This window comes from Echinops telfairi, unplaced genomic scaffold (assembly GCF_000313985.2).
Source record: "Echinops telfairi isolate 266 unplaced genomic scaffold, ASM31398v2 ScPeMD7_38;HRSCAF=143, whole genome shotgun sequence".
Lineage (NCBI taxonomy): Eukaryota > Metazoa > Chordata > Mammalia > Afrosoricida > Tenrecidae > Echinops > Echinops telfairi.
In genome coordinates, this window is record NW_022103936.1 from 1,722,420 (window position 1) to 1,744,714 (window position 22,295).

The 22,295-nt window shown below is 38.8% G+C and overlaps 1 protein-coding gene across 1 annotated transcript in view; it reads left to right on the top strand.

Annotated features, from left to right (window-relative positions):
• The window catches only part of PRRG1 (proline rich and Gla domain 1), a 102,598-nt gene that overhangs the window by 723 nt on the left and 79,580 nt on the right, over positions 1-22,295 (top strand). The gene's annotated exons all lie outside the window — the stretch shown is intronic.

The following is a 22,295-nucleotide window of genomic DNA, read 5'->3' on the forward strand; positions in this document are numbered from 1 at the left end:
GGGGGGTGTCAGGGATTGGGGCTGTGAGGTTAAGGTGTGGCCCTAAGGGATTGGGGAGTTAAGAGAGACTTGGCTTCAGGGAGTGAAAGGAAGGGAACAAACCTTCCTGCCTCAGTTTTCCTCTCCTTCCTGGTCTGCTGATTTTGATCTGTGGTAGAAAGGCCCCCAAGAGGGATTTGAGGGGAGAGAGAGAGAGAGAGAGAGAGAAACTCTAGCTGCAGTTGCCTTTGTAAATATGCTGGTGATGTGTTCCCTATTCGACTCTTGCAGAGAAAAGTTAAACTAATGGAATTCGGGAGGAAATAATTTAATGAAAGGGTAAAATGTCAAATAGACCTAAATCTGCTTTGTGATGTCTACAGTGTGAAGCCAAACTTTGAAAAATGTGAAAGTGTGCAAGTAAGGGTGAATGAATGGTTGATGAGGGTATTTTATTTGAGGTGGGGGAAGACTTGCGAGGTTCTTGGGCAGAATTGAACCTGTGAGTTTCCAAGACTGTAACTTTTTACTAAAGTAGAAAGCCTCGTCTTCCTCCTGGCAGAGTAGCTGGTAGTTTGGACTGCTGACCACTACGCTACCTAAATACCCTTAAAAATGATATTTGGAATATAAACCACTTGGACAAATACTGCAAAATGGAAGGTCTCATAAGTCTTCATTTTCAAACAGCATTTTTTTATGAAAAATATGATGTGTTCCTAAGCATAGATGGTATTTTTCACTCATTTATTTTAACTTAGTACAACACAAGCTGAACTTCCTCCTTCTCTACCCCTTTTCCTAGATTGTGAATCATGTTTTATAAACATTTAGTTTTAGATTTGAAGAGTGCTTAAAGATGGAATTTGTTTTCTCCAATTAGGCTTTAGTCTTGGGTTATTTTTATTTTTCTATGTTTTCTTTCTTTTCTTGTTTTAAGTTATTATATGCTTGCTAGCATTACCAAGTTTGGGACTGAGGGTTGGGGATGGGGGCGGCGAAGGGTGTGTAGGGATGCTCCTATCCATCCTTCAAGACTACCACAATTTCCTTGGGAAAATTGGTCCACTTCCCCAGAATGAATTGAACATTACATGTTCTATGAAATAGATTTCATTGGCCTTACCTTTCTCTTGGGCTTCTGAGAGATGTCCTTTACCCTTATACCTAGGGCTTCTTAGTATGCAGTAAGAATTAGGTGTTAACTATTGATATTGCAAGGAGCTCTGGTGGCATTGTCAGATAAGAGTCGGACTGCTAACCTGGGCAGTTCAAACTCATCAGCCGTTCCATGGGAGACAGATTCCAACTTGAGGTGACCCTATAAGATAGAATAGAACTGCCCTTTGGATTTCTGAGGTTGTAAATCTTTACAGGAACAGGAAGCCTTGCATTTTTCCCATAGAGCTACTGGTGGGTGTGAACTGATGACCTTGTGGTTAGAAAACTAATGCATAACCCACCATGCCACCAGGGATACTAATAAATGCCATTAGAAAGACAGTAATACATATTGTGTAACAGAAGAAATTCAGAAGGCTAAAATAATAGTTAAGGTTTAAGCATCATTGTATGGATTATAGAAGAGATATTTATAATAGAAATATGTTTCCACATATTAGACCATAGTTTATTCTAAAAGTTCTGCAAATCTAGGGGAAAACAGCTTTCAAAATAAGGCAAAAGTTTAAAAAAGACTGAGTGCTGGCATGGAAACTAATGAAAAGGCCACATGAAACTTGAAGAGTAACCAATTGCAGAAAGATACAAATAGAGTGCTGCTGGAATTGACGAAGGTGAATCAAATTTGGAAGGCATCTTCTGAAGGCTAATAGAACTAGAGGAAGGTATTACACACAGTCAGTTGTATTCTATTTCTGAAGCTCCAACTAGAGAGGGCTATTTTGTCCTGACCATTTCTACCATCCTTTCTATTTGCCATCTCTCTAATTTCCAGTAGTGTTTTTGATTTAGGCTTTGGCTTACAAAGAATAATCATATTCCTCCTTCTCCATATTAAATGTACTCCTTCATAAATAATTATAGTTGATATTTTAGTCTAAAAATGAGTAAGGATTGGATACTGGTTAATCCAACAAAACAGACCTATCACAACCATTAATAACCTCTTTCTCAACTCACACATATCATAGTTTATCTTTTTCTTAGTTATTGGTATCTTTTTCCCATGTTAGATTATGAATTTTTTAAGTATAAAAGCTGTACTTCATTTTCACACAACTTACAGATACCTTGCTACACCATCTTTTCTACCCATCCTCTAATCTGTCACTCAAAAACTCACAGCTGTTAAGTCGATTCTGACTCACAGTGACCCTATAGTACAAGATAGAACTAACTATCCGTGTGGGTTTCTGAGACTGTAATCCTTTACTGGAGTAAAAAGCCTCATCTGCCCCCTTGCAGAACAGTTGTTTGTTTCAAATTGCTAACCTTGTGGGTTATATGAGTAATATTTCGAACCAAACCCATATATTTCCATACGCCCAACAAGTTGCTTAGCATAGTGCTTCTCAAACTTTAATGTGCACAATAATTACAAGAATGCAGAGTTTTCTGGGCCCTAGTCCCAGAGTTTATGATTCTGTAGATCTGAGATGGGGGCCTGGCGATTTCCATTTCTATTAAGTTCTTTAGTGATGGTGACGTTGCTGGCACATGGATCATACTGAGGGGCACAGATCCACATGGCTTACAAACGAGTTGAGGGGAGAGTGTTAAAACACCAAAAAAGTAGTGCATGTTAAGAAAAGAGAGAGCTTAAGTGTATCAGAGATTATGTCAAGTTTGGGAAGGAGAAAATAAGGAGAAGTGGTTGGATTTGGTGACCAGAAGTTTAGTTTGTCTATTTGGTTTCTGTTTTGTTTTTGACTTTTTTTTTTACTGTAAATTAGGTGAAAGTTTACATAGCAGATCATTAGTTTTACATTCACCAATTCATCTTTGGTTGTTTGCTTTTGGTGTGTGTCAGGTGTAGAAACAAAAGTTGAGCAGTGCATAACTTCCTCTTATTTTGTACTCTTATTCATACAGTTTCAGTAGTTACTCACTGCCGCTGAGTTGATGCCAAGTCATACATAGTAACCCTGCAGGACTGTGCAGAACTGCCCCTGTGTGTTTCCTTGGCTGTAACTCTTTACTCAAGTAGAAAGCCCCATCTTTCACCCTAGGAATGGATGGCTGGTGGTTTGAAATTGTTGACGTTTTGGATCGCAGCCCACCTTGTGACCACTATACCACCAGGGCTCTTCTGTGAGTGGTAGATAGTCAGGTTGGAGGGATTTTAAACATTGGATCTTAAGCTGGCTTGTGTACTGGACTCTCTTAGGGAGTTGCTTTTGCTAACATGTTTGCTTATCAGTTGCTTTCAAGTTGATTCTAACTGATGGGGACCCCATGTTTGTCATGGGAACTGTGGAACTGTGCTCTATGGTTGATTTTCAGTGGTGGCTTTTTCAGAAATAAATTGCCATGTCTTTCCTTCAAGGCACCTTTAGGTGGACTTAGACATTCACCCTTTTGGCTAGTTAATTGTTCATTGTTTGCACCACCTCAAACCACACCGGTTGTCTTGAAATCAATTCCAACTCAGGATGACCTCGTGTGTTACAGAGTACAGCTGTTATATAGGGCTTCCGTGGTTGTAATCTTTATGGGGACAGATTGCCAGGCCTTCTCTTTGTCTTTGGTGGCACCGTGCCGGGTGGGTTCAAACAGTCAACATGTTTGCACCCACTAAGCAATCTGTTAGTAGCAGATTGCAAATCATTTGTGCCACCTAGGGACTCCTATTTATGCTTCCCAAGAAAAAACCAAAACCAAACCACAAACACACCACCAGTTACTATTGAGTCCATTCGGAGTTATGGTGACACCATGAGGTGCAGTTTATAACTGCTTCCCAAAACCAAACTGAACCCACTGCCATTGAGTTGATACTGACTCACAGCAGCATGATGTGACAGTAGAGCCATCTCTTTGAGCTTCTGAGAGCCATCTCTTTGAGCTTCTGAGACTGGAAATCTTTATGGAGGCAGAAAGCCTCATGTTTCTCATGGAATGGCTAGTGGGTTTGAACCAATGACCTGGTTAGCAGTTCAACTTGGAACCCACTACATCACCAAGGGTGCTTCCCCCAAAACCAAACTCCTTGCCATCGAGTCAATTCTGGCTCACAGTGACCTTAGAAGACAGAGAAGAACTCCTTTGGAATTCTGACACTAACTCTTTATGGGAGTAGAAACCCCAGTCATTTTCCCTTGAAGTGGCTAGTATATTTGAACTGCTGACCTTACGTTTAGCAACCCAATGAATAATCCACTATACCACCAGGGCTCCTTGCTCTTCTCTAGGTCTCCTTAGGTCATGGTTCTCAACCTTCCTAATGCTGCGACCCTTCAATATAGTTCCTCATGTTGTGGTGACCCCAACCATAAAATTATTTTTGTTGCTACTTCATAACTATAATTTTGCTACTGTTATGAATCAATCGACCCCTGTGAAAGGGTCATTCGACAGACACACACCCTCCCCCAAGGAGTCACAACCCACAGGCTGAGAACTGCTGCCTTAGGTCCTCCAATGTAAACTGACTGAATTAGAATTTCAAGGCAGGAAGACATTTTAGGAGGTTTTGGTATAAATTCTGATTAAAAACCACTTCTTTTAGCCGTGGTAGTCAGGAAAGGGTGACAGTGAAACTTGAAATACTTCTGTCAACAAATTGTTGATCAAGGTAGAGGGAAAGAAAAAGACAAGAGTTTGAGTATTTTAAGGGATCTTGAAAATTGGAGTGTAAAGGGAAGTGAAAAGCCTATTGGAGAAGATGAGGGATTGTGGGTATAATTCTAAGAGATACAGGGTTTGGTTTCATACCACTACAATAAAACAAATACACTAAAAAGAGTGAACGATCCCCACCCCTACCCCAGTGCATATAAAGGTTATGTTTACACTATACAGGTTCGATATGAGTTGGACTTGATTGGTTTCTGTAGCAATGTAGAATAGGAGTTGGGCTGCTAACAGAAACCCAGCAGCAGCTCAGTGGGAGAAAGATGAGGCTTTTTGCTCCCTTCAATATTTAGTCATGGATGCACTATATAGGGTCATTATTACAAACAACTCGGTGGCAGTGGGTTTTGTTTTTTGGTTTTGGTTTGGTTTAGGAGCCTTGGCACAATGGAATAATGAGGCTGTCTGCTCCCTTGAAGATTTACAGTAGTCTTTGAAAACTTTTTACTCTGTCCTGTATGGTCACTATGCATGGGGATCAAATGGATGGTAGGGGATTTACCTAATGCAACGCATCTTTTGTTCTCTTGACTGCTACTTCCATGAGCATTGATTGTGGATTCAAGCAAGATGAAATCCTTGACAACTTAAATTTTCCTTCCTTTTTAAAAACGGAAATATCTGCAAAATGCAAAAGAGGAGAGGTACAATACAATGAAGTACTCCTGTCATTGATGGAACAATTAGTGGGTCTAGAAAGCAGGAAAGTATGGAAGCAGACGCAGGAGGAGAAAAGAATGAATGAAGATAAAGAAATCTAAAGGGAAGGAGTGAAAGAAACATTCTTTAGGGGAAGTTGGTTTTGCTTTTGTTTGTTTGTTTTTGTTTTTAGTGGAATTTAAGTAGTCTGTTAACTAGGATTACAATGAGGTTTTCAAGTTTACTAATGTGGGTGAAGAAACTGGCTACATTTGATAGTTGCACATGATTGTTCATGTATATTTCACATTTAGAAGAATTTTTAGAAAAGAGTAAGTCAACCGTGTGTGGGACCATATGTTTTTATTTCCTTTTCTTTCAATTATTCAACAAATATTTGTGTGCTTATCAATTATCAGACATTGTTCTAGCACTGAAGATACAACCATGAATAAAGAAAAACAAAACAAAAACAACAACAACAAAACCCATCCCGTTGTATTTCACTGCCTTCCAGAACCTTACATTCTATTTGTAGGCGGTAAACAATAAATAAAGTAAATAAGTAAAATTATAGATCAAATCAGTTAATTTATTATTTGAAGAAATAAAAAACAGAAAAGGTGCAGAGGACAGCACCCTGTAGTTGAATCGGATGTGTTGGAAGGTGGTAATCGGGAATCACTTCACTGATCAACAAAGACCTGCAGGAGCTGAGAGAGCTGGTGATTTGTGAGAAGAGCTTTCTAGGCAGTAAATAGGAAGTACCCAAGTCCTGAGGTGAGGCCTTTTGGAGACCTTTTTGCTATTAATGAAAAGGTCCTAGAGGCTAGGGAGAGAAATGGATAATAAGAAGCAGTCAGAGGTGTGAGAAGGGGTGTGGGAGAGTGGGAAGATCATGAAGGACCTTTAAGGTCATTATAGAAGAACATTAGTAGGATGTTTTTGATTCTGAGGGACAAAGGGAATCAGTGCATTGGAGGCTTTTAGCAGAGGCGTGTTTGTATCTGATTTCTGTTGTTCAGGATCAATTGTGATGCTGTATAGAGAAGAGATTTTAAGGGAGCAAGAACAGAATAGAAATTAATTTGAAGAGAGGTTATCGTGGCTTGGACCAAGGTGGAGGTGATAGCAAGTGTTCAGATTTCCTAATGAATTGGAAACAGTGTGAGAGAGAGGGTGAGAGTCAAGGACAATACCAAATTTTGACCCAAGTAACTGGAAGGATCTCTGGTGCCAAGTGGTCATGAGTTGGGCTGTGATCCTTAAGGACAGTAGTTCAAAATCACCAGCACATCTGCTGGAAAGACAGGCTTTCTACTTCCATTAACAGTTAGTCTCTGAAAAGCACAGGAGGCAGTTTGCCCTCCCCCCCACCCCCAGCCCCATAGGGTTACAATGTGACATCAACTGATGGTGATGAGTTTGGTTTGATTTCGTAACTGAAAGAATAGAGTAGCCATTTAAGGAGGTAGGGAAGACTGTGGGAAGAGCAGATTTGAGACAGGGAAGACCAAGGGTTCATTACTAGGCATGTTGAATTTCAGATGACTATGTGGGGTTGCCATGAATTAAAATGGACTTGATTACAATTGCTTGTTTGTTTTTTAATTTGATATCCAGGTGGAAGTCAGTGGAGAGGTCTGGCCTGAAGGAATTGGTAGGTGGTATAGTGGTATTGGCAACTTTGGAAGTAAATTGCATCAGGCAAAGGGAAGAGAAAAAGTCACTCCCTTGCTTTAAAATAAAATAAAAAAAAACTTGTTGGGAATATGTACAGCAAAGCATGCCAATTTAACAGTTTCTGTATATACAATTTCAGTAACATTGATTACATTATTCAAGTTGCGCAACTATTCTCGCCCTCCTTTTCTGATTCCTTCATCGCCATTGACATCAACTCACTGCCCCCTGAGGCTCCTATAATAGCTTCCAGGTTATGGTTGTCAGTATGATCTCATAGAGAGAGTTTTTCAGAGTGTGGTGATCAAGGCAGGTCTTTTTTACTAGGCAAGCTAAAAACTATTGTTGGGTTTTAAGAAGATTTCATGAGACATTTTTGGTGGAAAGTTTAAGGATATTCTCAAGGCAATAGTTTCAAAGATTTACCCAGCCTCCATGGCTCCAGAAAATCTGAAACCCTTGTTTTTCTTCAGATGGTTACCACCTGATTACTATCTCCAAATATCAGTTAATTTTGCTTGTTTTGAACATATATAAATGAAATCATGCATCTGTACATAACTTCTTTTGCTCAACATTGCATTTGGTAGATCATCCACTTGATGCCTCTCAATCCTCTCAAACCTGGGTGTGCACATAAATCCTCTGGGGATCTTATTAAAATTCAGATTGATTCAGCCTGTCTGGGGTAGGCCCTGAGACTCTACATTTCTGAGAGTGGTGCTATTGCTGCCAATCCACAGGCAGTATCTAGAGTAATAATGAGGCTTAGTTCATTTTAATTTCAAATGCTTGATGTGCTTTGAATACCTCAGTATAGGTTCTCCTAGGGGAGGGGAAACATGGAAAACTCTATCAAGTGTCGCCTTTCAGAATTGAGAGCTACGAGAAAACATAAGTTATTTCATACATAAAATGTTTATTTCACCAATGTAACTAACTTGAAAAGAACCTTGGTGGCTTTGTGGGTTACTCATTTGGCTGTCAACCACAGGTCAGCAGTTTGAAACCACCAGCCACTTCTGGGGAGAAAGGCTTTCTTCTCTCATCAATATTTACAGCTTCAGAAACCTCAAAGGGGCAGGGCTACTTTGTCCTATAGTTTAACAAGGAGTTGGAATTGACTGAATAGTAGTGGAGTTGGGTGATTTTTTTCCTTTCCCTCTTCTGATTATAATATTGAAGATGGTGTTTGAATAAAATATTAAAATATATTTCTAAGAAATTTCTCACACATTGCCTTTTAGTTATAGGAACACTTATTCAAAATTTATTTTTTACGAGTTATCTTGAGGGTAGAAAAAATTAAAAAGGGCAAGTTGATGTACATTTGTGCGTAGGTGTGTGCTAACTTGCATATGGATGAGGCACCAAAAACAAAAAAAGAAACTAAAAACCATACCCACTGCAATTGAGTCCATTCCTACTCATAGGGATCCTACAAAACAGATTAGAATTGCCCCAGGGGTTCCAAGGCTGTAACTCTTCCCTGAAGCAGACTGTCTCGCCTTTTTGAAGAGCAGCTGGGGGGTTTGAACCACTGACCTTTTGATTAGCTGCTGAGTTATTAACCACTGTGCCATGGGAATAAAAGACAAGATTTTTAAAAAACCAACTTTCTTTTGGGGCTTTTGAAGAAAAGGTTAGCTCCTGATGATTCCTTTTTTCCTATTTTGAAATGGCTTGGAAGGCAAATTCTTGGTATTGGAGCAGTTTTCTTACAATGGCAAAGTGATCTGGTTATCCTGAAAAGATTGGTGACTGCTGAAATAATATTGTCACTGTCACTTAGGATCTCCTAAGCAAATTATTTTATACTTTATCGGTCAAACCTTATTTCTGCATTTATTGAGCCCCCTCTTTGTATAAAGGTTGTGTTAGCTTTACTCTTTGTAAGTTGGAAACATGGCACTTCTCAAAAATATGGCCCAAGTGAAAATCAAATGCAGTGCCACAAGGCTGGGGTAACCAGAGTGTTAAAAATTTTTTTTAGTTGCTTAATTTTATTCTATTTGAGGGGGGAGGGCGTTGTACTTATTTTCAAGCTTATTCAAATACTGCTGATGAATTTTTGGTACTACTCATTATAGCCTATAAAAGCTTGGCAATAAACTGTGCCAAAATTTTGAGTGCCTCAGAATTTAGAACTTAGGGTTTCTTTTGAAACTGTTCATATTCTAAATCTCTGACTTGGAATAAGTCCCTTGTATTTTATTCCTTTTCTTCTTTTAAAATGGTGTCTTAGAAGAGCTGGGTTATTTTCTGCAGTCCTACTTAACCACAGCCCTCCTTTTTCAGTGGCAAAGCCCAGTTATGCAAAGCATTGTATGTTTTGTGTATCTGCTCCAATCTATCTCCAATGTGCCTGTTCTTTCGTGGTTTGGCTTCTAGCATTATGCATTCCAATTCTGTTTAAAAAAAATCCATATGAGCAACTTACCACAGTAATCCTCTCTGACATGTTCGCTTCAGGGAAAGAGGCAAAGTTAGAAACATATGCTGAGTTTTAAAATTTGCTGTCACTGCAAAAAAAAGAAAGTTAACAGAATATATTCCAAGTTTCTTTCCCTCTGTTAGTATTACTCATGGAACCAGAATGATGATTTTGACAAAGATGTATTTACTTTCCTATGTCATTTTATCCTTCTTTAATATCTAATTCATCTCCAGAATTATGTACTTTCTTTAGGTTGATAAGTAGCCAGTCTGAAAATATAATTTTTTTGCTTCATTTTGAACTATGTTGCAAAAATAAATGTGTTCTTTTAACTTTAAAATTCTTTGTTTGCCTACACCTAGACTCCTTCCATTACAGTGAGTAGGCTCTAGTCTGTTACAAACAGGCTGACAAGAGAAAGTGGGTAGTTGGTTATGAGTTGAACTGTTAATTGCGAAGTCAGCAGTTCAAAACCACTAGCCACTTCACAGGAAAATCTCAAGGCTTTCTACTTCTATAAATAATTATAGTCTGAGAAATCCTTAGGGCAGCTTTACCCTGTCCTAGAGGGTCACTATGATTTAGAATGCCAGTGACTTCAGTGGGACCCTCCACAGACTAGGAGGGGGCCTGGTACAAATTTTGAGTGGATTTTGTTTTTCCTTCTGCTGTCCAAACATACTCTATACAGACCTGCCCTTCACAAGAGTATAGTGAAAGCTCACCTTTCAGGAGGTTGATTGTGCCAACTATTTTTTTCTCTTCAGTTCTCATGCAGTTCTTAATAACACAGATTATCTTTATTGATAATAATACCAACAACAATAAGCAATTTATGTTGTACCTAATAGTTTGCTTTCATTGTTTTTATTACCCTATAAAAAGGAGCCCTGGTGGCTTAGTGGGCTATTTACTCATTAGGCTGCTAATCATAAGGTTAGTTTGAAACTACCAGTTACTTCTCAGGTGAAAGATGAGGCTTTCTACTCCGTAAAGATTTAGTCTCCGAAACCCACAGGGGCAGTTCTACTCCAGGCACTAAGAGTCGGAATTGACTTGACAGTGAGTTTGGTTTGGTCTTAGCTAAGGTGGATGACAACTGAGCCCCACTTTATAGGGAGGACACTACAGTTCACAAAGTTTAAGCACTCAAGGTCATTTTGGGAGTATATCCAAAAACTAAAAACCTAACTCACTGCCTTCGAAGTGATTATGACTCATACTGACCCTGTGTAGGATTTGCAAGTCTTTAAAAGGAACAGATAGCCTCACCTTTCTCCTATGGAACAGCTGGTGGGTTTGAACCACAGACCTTACAGTTAGCATTCAAACACTTGCATGACATCGCCACCAGGACTCGCTTTGGAGGTATAATAGTGTGGAATTCCAATGCATGTATCTTTGACACTAAAGCTTGGAGATCCTTCTGGAATCCCAGTTGCATGAAGCATACTTTACACTGCCTATTCCTATTATAGTTTCGTATAATAAACACAAGGCAAAGTTGTGTTTAGGAAGAGAAAATGTAAATTGAGCACTCACTTTCCACTTGCCAAATATTATGGTCTAGCACATTAATGAATAATCTTATGAATTTTGAATGAGTGAATGAGAGGATATAAGGATAATGATCCTGTCTTAAGAAAATATAGGGCATATGGTAGGTGCTAGACAAATATTTGTTGAGTTGATGAGGTTATTCCTTCCAATCTTATTGACTTAGACTATGTACTCTACCTTTCTATGAAAACAGTAGTTAATGAATATTGAGTCATAGATCCAGTTTTCTGGTGAAGAATAAGAGAGATTATAATGGATGCTGTTTCCTGTCAGTCCCTTGAAGAATAATTGATACTGTATGATGAACTCTGCTTCCTAAAGAACGCTATATGTACCTGCTTCATTTTACTTGACCTCATTACTCCCTAAAACACCTTCCTTGACTTCTGGCCTTTCCCTGCATAATGCCATCACTTCTAAAGACTTTAGTCTTATTTGGCATATTGAGAATTCCCACTCTGGTGTAAGCATTGAATGGCTAACTAGAAAAACTCATTTGCTGCTCCTTAGGAGAAAGGTAAGGCTGTCTGTTCTCATAAAGATTTACAGCCTTGGAAACACTATGTAGGGCCAATATGAGTTAGAATTGACTTGTTAGCAGTGTTTTTTTGAGGGGAGATATTGGGGGGAGGGGGGTATACCCAGCCAAAATTTTTCCTTGAAGATCCAAGGCTACATACATGACCTCAAACAAAAATGTTTAAAACAGAACCTCTCCCTGTGCCCACTACCTCAACTTCTCTGATTGTAATATTCTTAAATGGAAAGGAATCTCTATTTTCGGGATGAAGACCTCAGGGTAAGAAGCAGCTCAGGTGTAAGCAGGAATCCAGCAATGTCGAGGTCCCCTAGCTGCTCCTGTAGAAAGCAGTCCTGGTCTTCATTTTACTTGGACTCACAGTCAGTACTCATGGAAGCAGCAATTAAGAAATTAAATGATGCATTTCATTGGGCAAATTTGTGGGAAAAGACCTCTTCAATGGGCTAAAGTGCAAAGATGTCACTTTAAGGCCCAAGGCGAACCTGACTCAAGTCATATTTTTATTAGCCTCATGAATGTGAAATTTGGACAATGAATAGGGAAAACTAAAGAATCGATGTTTTTGAATTATGATGTTGGCGAAGCATATTGACTATGCCCAGAACTGTCAGAAAAACAGACAAATCTCTCTTGGAAGAAATACACACAGAATCCTCCTTAAAAGGAATAATGGAAAAGAAGGACAGTAACAACAAAATATAGATATGTGGAGGTGTGTGGAGGTGGGACAGACCAAGCGAGCTATTGGAAGGTTTGAGAAGTCATTGAAGTTGTTGAACGCAAAGGTGGTGATCTGATAAAAGTTCTTTTAAAAAAGAGGAGCATGATGGTGAGACTGCATCTCAGGTACTTTGGACATATTATTAGGATGGTCCAATATGTGGAGCAGGCAATCATGCTTGGTGAAGGAAGACTGTCCATGAGATGGATTGACAGAGGCTGCAACAATGGGTTCAAATATGGCAACAATTAGATGGTGCAAGACCTAGCAGTGTTTGTTCCGAGTTGGAACCAACTTGACATTATGTAATAACACCAATCATAAGCTAACTACTCCCGGAGAGTTTCTTCTGCATGATAGGTTTAGCTTATCTCAGTGTCTATTTGTAGCCCTTTTTACTAGTGAATATCATAATGTTCTCTTGAATTTTCATTGTACTTTCAAACCACCGGAGCTCTCTCACAGTTTTGGCAGATTTTTCTCCAGTGTCTCTTTCTTTTGTGAGCAACAGGCCCTAAGTTTAGATGAATTTCACCCCACCCCCACCCCCGAGAGTCTGGACAGTGCCAGTAGAGTTCACTCTTACCTACTTCTCTGGCCAATCTGTGATTTTTCCTTTTTATGCTAGAGTCACTGGCTTCAGTTGGTGGTTTCCCATTTCCTGTTATATTACCACAATGGCATGTGGTTTTGCTTTCCTTTTTTCCTTTGGAGTACTCTGAGTAGGACCTGTTTGTCTAGAGCTGCATTTGAATTCTTTCTAACCAGCCTTAATTAAGTCAGATGATCTCTCTATAAAAAAGAAAACCAAACTCGCTGCCACTGAGTCAATGCTGACTCACAGCGACCTGCTATGGGTTTCGGAGACTGTAATTGTTTAGGGGAATAGAAAGGCCATTCTTTGTCTCACGGAGCTGCTGGTGGTTTCAAACTGCTGATCATGTGGATCACAGCCCAGTGTGTAACCACTATACTACCAGGGCTCCCTTCCTACACATGGTCATGTTAAAAAAAATCTGTATAAGGGCTATACAGATTTTTTTTATTCCAAAAATAATTAATGTAGCTTCTTGTAGTCTACTGATAGAAGCCAAGCTTAACCCTAAAGTAATGCAAGTGAAGGCTTCTTTTATGGCAAATGTAAATCTTAGTTGCAGTATAGTCATTCATAAGGTGCCCTGGTGGCACAGTGGATTACTAATTGGGCTGATAATGTCAAGGTTCGAAACCACCAGCTGTTCCATGGGAGAAAGATAAGATTTGCTGCTGGTGGAACATTTTAGCCTCAGAAACCCAAAGGAGTAGTTCTACTCTGCTCTATAAGTTCGCTATGAGTCATAATTGACTAGATAGGAGTGAGGTAGGTTTTAGGTTATATAATCATCCAATCTCTGTATGTAAAGAGATGCGATTCAAATGCATTACGTTGGCAGTTCCCCATCTAGGCAGGACTGTAGAAGACTGTTTCTATGATCTGATTTGCACTTGTTCTACAATCTCAGGGCTGCCTAGGATAGATGGTTTCTTTAATCTGACCTTACTCTGTATGGCCAGACACAACAACATTCTAGAAGTACCAGACCCCATGAATATCCTTCCTTGAGTCCCAGGGTGAATAGATAGAGAAGCCAGATAGCTTCTGTCCAGTGCTTCTCATTGTGTCCTTCATACACTTTCCACATATAGTCTGCTGTCTTCAAGGTTGTCTGCATTTGGAGTGGTTAATTCCATTAGAGTTTGTGGATAAATGACAAAATAGTCTGTCAAAAACATCACCTTCACCTTCACTTTACTCCACTACTCTGTTCTTTTAACTGTTTAAGGGCCCAGCTGAAATGCATAGTGCTCCAAAAGTATTGAACTTGAATGATCTTTCTAGTATTTCTGGTTCACAGAGCAGCATATGGGTCCAACATATTGTATGAGAAGAGCTTTGCTACAGGGCATCATGTGCATCTTCAGCTACCCCACCCTAGCAATGCTTGACCCAAGTCTGACTCAAGTCTTGGCAAAATGTCTTGTGATTCCTCCTGAAGCAAGAGAAGATAAGCAGCTTCATGAGGATCCACCTTAAGGCAATTAATTCCTCATTCCTGTCTTGAAGAAACTGCCACAAGGCCTTTTCTCACCCATTTCCTAGTTCAAGTCTAGTAGGTGAGTTTAGCATCTCTCAACATATCCCAGGAATATAGCTGCAGGCTTTTGTTCGATTTAGTGACCAACCTGGCCCAATACTTGGACATTTGTCATCTAGCCCTTCTAGTTGGTTTTATTCTGTGGAATTGGGGATTTAGATTCCTGAGACCAGGCTAATTTTACTTTGCTGTCTAGGTGAGCAATACATTGTTTGGATTCATTTGGGCTCCTTGTCTCCTGACCAGCCACATCTATGGAAGTGTGGCAAGCCAACTAATAGTTGTAGTAGTAATACTTGTTGCCTTGTCAGACATCACAGATCTCCTTTGGGAATGCTTGAGTGTGACACAGTGCGACTGTCAATGGCCAGACACTCAGCTACTGTATGCACCATGGGATACTCCAGTGTGACAAGTAGACCGAAGGAGCAGGAACTTAAAATTTGAATTACTTTGTATTACTTTTCTTACATTTCCAGGTCAAGGCCAGTACCAGCAACTACTCATTAGAAAGAACTACTCATTAGAAAGTTTTAGCTACATACCTAAAAGGGACATACCAATTCTAAAGCATGTTATACAATTGATGTATGTATGGATTGTGATAAGAGTTGTATGAGCCCCCAATAAAATGATTTTTAAAAATGCTAAAGCGTGTCTCTTTCTCTCTCTCTTTCTTTCTCTCTCTCTCTCACACACACACACACACACACACACACACACACCTGCCCCCCCCCACACACACACCCTGAGAGTGGTAGGAAATGAAACATAGTGTCAGTTGTTGGGCCTATTTGGAACGATGCACTTCAAACATGCGATGACTTCTTGCTCATAGAGTCTGTGGCGTTTTGGTTCCAAAGAAACCAAATGTTTCCCTGTGAGAGGATGAACAAAATACTCCTTTTCTGGCATAATATCTGGAAAAATGGAATTGCCTATGGATTGTAGGTCCCATTTATATCATTTTGAAAAAATTTTTAGCAATAGTTGATTTTGTACTGTTTCTAATGTAGACATTTAAGGCTATAAAATTTCCTGTAAGCACTACTTTAATTGCATTTCCCAGATTTTGATGTTACATTTTTATTATAATGTGGCTTAAAATATTGTCTAATTCCTCTTGGAATTTAGTCTTCAATCCAGTGGTTATGTAGAGTTGTATTGCTTACTTTCTAAATAGTTATGCTTTTTATATTGATATTTGTAAGGAAAGTGTTAACAGGTCTAGTTGTTAATTCCTTCATGCCTTCAAGGAAACCTGGAACCATGATTGATTCCTCTCAATCCAGGGAATGTGGTTCTCTGAAGGTTTTAGATTTTAATGGTTAATTTTTGTTTGTGTACATCCAGAGCAACATACTGTGCTCTACCTGATCACCAGTTGCTTATTACAAACATTAAGATCATTGATGTGTGCCCTGATGTATTGCTGGGGCTCTTAAGTTTTAATTACAATGACTTGGTTGTATAGGAAGATACACCTACATGATTATTAGGTGCCATCAAGTTGCCCTCCATACAAGTTATAAACCCTGACACTTGAATGGTCTTCCCAAGGCAGAGATATTACATTCATGCCCCTATTTTTTGCTACTTACAAGAAAGCATTTTTAAAGCCTGTGTCCGACCACTCTGAATTTCATCTATGGTTGAGTGGGATTTCTCTTATATGACTTTTCTGGCATCAGGTTTGTAATTCTCCCAAAATGATTGTTTAGGCCACAATTGTACAAGGGATTGGTCGGTTTACAATTTGCATAAGTGCCTAGAAAATCTACACAATAGTATTGGTCAGTTTATGATCAACCTAAAGGATTAGTGGGTTTATGAAAATCACCCAGTGAAATTGATGAGGAGTGGTCTTATATGAACCTCCAACATCACGTAGAATTTGGGGGCTTCCTGATCAATGACAGCCAAGAGCGGCATGTATCCTTTGAACAGGGCACTCTAAACTGGTAATATTTACTGAGAACATAAGGCTGAATACTGAGAGAAATGGTAGCAAGTACAGAGGAGCAAAGTGGCAGAAATAGAGGCAGTGGTGTGAGTAGTGGGAACCATGAAAGCAGCACATAGTGGTAGTGGGCAGGTTTGGCCCATTGAGAAGACCGTGGTGCTGGATGAATCAGCCCATGGAACATAACTGGGTACTTCTGGGCAGGTAATTAACGGATGGGCCCCTTTGGGCAGTAGGTTGCCAATGGAGCCGAGATTTGGGCATGTACCCTACTGGGTTTGCTAGTAAAATGAGTCTATTTTGAGAGCTAGTTAGAGCTGGACAAGAAAACAGAAGAGTGACAGACTTGGCTAAGAAAAGTTTTGGAAAGAGAGACATATGGACGTGAACACAGTCATATTGCACCCAACCTAACCTGGTGATATACTTGCTAAGGGAGAGAGATACTCGTTGACACCTGATACACAGCCTGTCTGCCTGTGATACAGAAATGGACATGGGTAATTTCTGGATGATAAGTGGGTCCTGGTTAAACATAGTTGGTTCCTCGCATACAGTGGTGTGTTGAGTACTTGTAGGGATAAGGGGGATTGGTTCACCACAAATCTGTTCCTATTGTCTACTGTTTGCTTGTTATTAGCAAAGTATTCTTGTTTGCTGTCTAATAATAAATAATAATGACTTTTCATTTGCCATCATTGCGTATCCTGTGTGTATAATCTAGTCAGATCAGATAATAGAATTCTCATGCTAGCACTGTTATTGTTGCTTGTCATTTTGAGACAACTGGTGGGTGTTTAGTAAATGCTGGTGTTTCAGTGATTAAAGCACTCAGTCACTAACCAAAATGTTGGCAGTTAATTCCAATTCAACAGCTGCTCCAAGGGAGAATGATTTGGCAGCCTGCTTCTCTAAAGATTTATAGCTTTGGAAACCCTATAGGGCAGTTTCTGTTCTATTGAGTTGCTCTAAGTCAACTTGAAAGCAGTGAGTTTAGTTTTGAGTGTTTGGCATGTGTTTGTGCACATGGTTCACCATCCAAAGCATATCTCTTTCCAGATGCATTTACTCTGTACTCTTTACTAAAATAAATCTTAGCCATGAGTATAATCTAATGTGGAGTCCTTCTGCTGACTCACTAAACTTGAGGGTGGTCCTGGCTTACCCTAAAAAGTATTATAATTTAATTTTATTGTCTTCAAATAATGTGATTTGTATGATACTAGGTTTAAAGATTAAAAAAACATTTGTTGATTAATTTTTAGGGCATAAAGTATGATTTCTTGTGGCAAGTGTACCATGTGTACTTGGGAAGAATGTGTATTCTGCCATTTGAGGGTATATCAAGGTGGCTGTCAGTTTTGTATGATCTTAGTTTTAATTTATTTCTAGTTCATTCATATGCTGAGAGAGGGTTGTTAAAATCTACAGTTATGATTGTGGACTTTCTCCCTTCAATTTTGTTTCATGCATTTTAAAACTTTGTGGTCATGTCTTCCTGTTAAATTGACTCATTTATCATTATCAGTGTCCCTAGTTATATCTTGTAATACATTCATTTTTGCAATTTGTATTATTTTCCTTATATTAATATCCACTTCAGCCTTTTGCTTACTCTTTACAATATATACATATTCATACATATACATTTTCAATTAATGCACATTTTACCTGGGTTTGTATTTATACTCATTGTAAATAGCATATAGTGTTTTGTTTGGTTTGTTTTTAACATTCTGACTACCTCTGCCATTTAATGGGAGTGTTGATTAGTCTGATAATCTTTAAAAGAGCCTTGGTGGTGCTGTTGCTAAGCATTCAAACCCAGCAGCTGATCCTCAGATGAAAGATGAGCTGTTTGCTTGAGTAAACCTTCACAGCCTTGGAAACCTTATATAGAGTTTTTTCCAGTTGGAATTAACCTTATGGTAGAGGGTTTGGAATCTTTACTGTATGGTTTGGTTTGAGTGTAATAGTTTTATTTTGGACTTGTCTTCTGGTGGGTTTTTTCCCCCCTTTGTCCCTCTTTTCCACGCCTCCTTTTTTTTCATTGGGACATGTTTTTGGAATTCTGTTTTATTCTTCCTATTGAAATTTTAGCTATTAGTTTTAATATTTATTTTTACAGTGGCTTCCCTAGGAATTATGAAATCATTATTTTTCACAATCCACTTAGCTAATAACATGATTTGAAGTAAAATGTTAAAAATTTATAAACTTATACACATTACATGGTTATCATTTCCATTTTAAATACTTTCTTGCTTTATAGAGAAATGAAGAACAACAACAAAAAACCCACCAAAAAATCCAGCCTTTTGCATGTACCATTTTCAACATATGTTATTAATATTTGAGGATGCCAATTCCATCTGATTTCATTTCCCTTTTACCTAAAACACTTATTTTGTTATGTTATGATGCAGCTCTGCTAGCAAAAAATATTTTCAGTTTTCTTTTATCTGAAAATATCAATGCTTCGTACTTCATAGATTGCTGCATATAGAATTATGGAGTTGACATTGTTTTGTTTCTAATGGAAAAATTTTTATTTCGTGTACAAAGAGTTTGTATTGTTTCTTTTGGTGGGTACATGTGTTGAATAATCTATTTAAGAAAAATCACTTAGTGCAACTTGATGAAACCTGTACATATCCTTATAATTACAAGGAACCACTAGCAATATATACTGAAGCCACATGTCCAGATAAGATTGTACCAATTTGGGCAGATGTGATGAGAGTAGAAACCCTGGTGGAATGTTTGTGGTTGGCTCCAGTAGAGCTGCTGAGGACCCATCTTACTTTCAGGCCCTCACTGAAGCAAATTGGACTTCTGCGGTCTTTGTTTAATGCTTTAAGCTGTTCTATTCTCTTTTGACCTCCATGATTTCTGATGATCAACTCACTCTCTCTCGGCTGCTGCTTTTAAGATTTGCTTTTTATCTTTATTTATAGCTACTTATTATATACCTCATAGTCACCCTTTAGGACAGGGTAGAACTTCCCCTGAAGGTTTCTGAGGATACAACACTTTATGCAATAGAAAGCCTCATCTTTCATCTGGGTCACTGTGAGTCAGAATTGACTCAATAGCAGTGAGGCTGAGTTTGGGGGATTATGTACCTGTGCATGGGCTTCTCTGTTTGCTCATTTTGGTCAGTGTTCATTTATAATCTAGTACCTATGAATTTCTGTCTTTAATCAGGTTTGAGAAAAGTCCATACAGTACTTAAAATATTTTTTTCTGGTGCCATTCTCTCTCTCTTCTAGTGTTCTCATTACACTTATGTATCATTATTTGAAATATCACTTGAGATGTAATTAAAAATGTCCACAGCCACATATTGACCTGGAATTGGCAGTTCAAGTTGAATTCAGAAGAGGATGTGGAACAAGGGATATTATTGCTGATATTATATAGATTTGGACTGAAAGCAGAAAATATCACAAAGATGTTTACCTGTGATTTATTGACTATGTGAATAGAAATTCGACTGTGTGGTTCATAACTAGTTATGGATAACATTGTGAAGAATAGGAATTCTGAAACACTTCTTTTTTAAAAAAAAAAACATTTTATTAGGGGCTCATACAACTGTTATCGCAATCCATACACACATCAATTGTGTAAAGCGCATTTGTACGTCAATCTCAAAACATTTTCTCTCCACTTAAACCCCCGACATTAGGTCCTCATTTTTCCCCTCCCTCCCCGCTCCCCCCTCCCTCACGAGCCCTTGATAGTTTATAAATTGGTATTTTGTCATACCTTGCCCTGTCCGACGTCTCCCTTCACCCACTTTTCGGTTGTCTGTCCCCCAGGGAGGAGGTCACATATAGTTCTTAATTGTTTTCCTGTGGAACCTATCCGTAGTCCAAGAGACAGTTGTTTGATGAACACAGAGATACTATGTAATTTAAAATCAGGAAAGATGTGTGTCAAACTTGTGTCATTTCACCATTCTTAGTTACTGTATATATTGAGAAAATAATCTGACCAAGTAAACAGTATATTTACAGGTTTCAGTGTGGATTATACCTGAACTTGATGAAAAAGAAAATCCGTATAACTAGATTAGTAAACAGCATCATAGTACATGAAGAAGAAATTTAAGTTGTCAGTGATTTCATTCTACTTGATTAAGAATCATCATCCATATAAGCAGCTATAAAGAAATCAAACGGTGTATTATTGCTTTGATCTTTTGCAAAAGACCTCTTTAAAAAAATTTCAAAATAAATGTCACTTTGATGGCTGCAGTATTCCTCACACAAGCGATAGTCTTTTTAATTGCCTTGTATGTTTACCAAAGCTGGACAATGAAAAATGAGACAGAAAAATTGATGCATTAGTACTGTAGCATTGGTGGAAAACTTGAATATATACTGGGCTGCCAGAAGAATGGGGGGCTCTGGTGACATCGTGGTTATGTGTTGGGCTGGGATCCTCAAGGGTTCCTCAGTTTGAAATCCCCATTTGCTTCATGGGCGAAATATGGGACTTTCTACTCCCATGAACGGTTACAGTCTCAGAAACTCATAGGTGCAGGGAAGTTCTACCCTGCTCTATAGGGTTGCGCTGAGTTGGTAGTGACTTGATAGCTGTGAGTGTGCTAGAAGAGCAAATTAATTTAAGAAGAGATTCAGCCAGGATGGTACCAGGAAACAAGGACTTTGGACTGGTCTTCAGGAATAAGATCAATTGCTAGCAAAGGTCATCATAATTAGAAGAGTAGAGGGTCAGTGAAAATCTAGGAAGTCTTCAATGAGATAGGGCTGAAACATAGCAACATTCATGAAGATGGCGCAGGACTGGTGAATGAACAACCTTCCATTCTGTTATCCCCACAGTTGCTATCAGTTGGAGCCAACTGGAGGACATTTAACACGATGATCTGAGTCCCCTGAGGTTTTGTTCATTTGGTCTTGGTCTGTTTTGTGTCTATTCTTTGTGTGTTTTTTATTGACCTGCCTTTAAATTTGCTTATTCTTCCTCTGCCATTTTTTAAGCCATTTTGTGTTTGTTGTTCTAAAATTTCCCCATATTGCTTGTATTTCATTCCTGAGACTTCACATTTCTTTACTGAGGTTTTCACAAATTGAAATATTTTCTCGTATTTTATGAAGGGGGATATAACAGCCACTTTAAAGTCCTTGTTTGGGATGAGTTTTAATTTGTTTTCCTTTTGCTTGATAATGTGCCCATTTTCTTAATTTTTTGTATGCTGGGTATTTTTGGGTTGTCTGAAAGATATGTTGTCAGGGTTCTGAATTTTGTTATTCTTTCTCCACTAAGTGTTGTTAACTTTGTGTCAGCAATTTTCTTGGCTGGGCTTGAACAATAAACGGTTTCTTGTGGTCACTCACTCATTATCATTGAGTCAATTCTGCCTCTATAGGACAGTAAAACTGCCTCTGTGGGTTCCAAGGCTATACATTTTTACTGGGACAGAAAACTCAGGGCCATAGAGTTAATGTTGACTCAGAAAGACTCTATAGGACAGAGTAGAACTGCTCTTGTGAGTTTCTGAGACTGTAACTGTTCATGGGATTAGAAAGCCCATCTTTCTCTCGAGGAGCAGGTTAGTGGTTTTGAACTGGATTGCAGCCCAACTCACAGCCACTGCATCAGTGGGCCCTGCCACTGGGGCAGAAATCCCTATCTTTGTCCTGCAGAGCAGCTCACAGCTTCACACCGCTGACTCTGCAGTTAGCAGCCCAATGTGTGGCTCACTACATCATCAGTTAACTGTTTTTGTGTGTGTATAGCAGCTCTTATCTCTGTTAAAATCTTTTGTTTGAGGACAAGCCCATTTCATG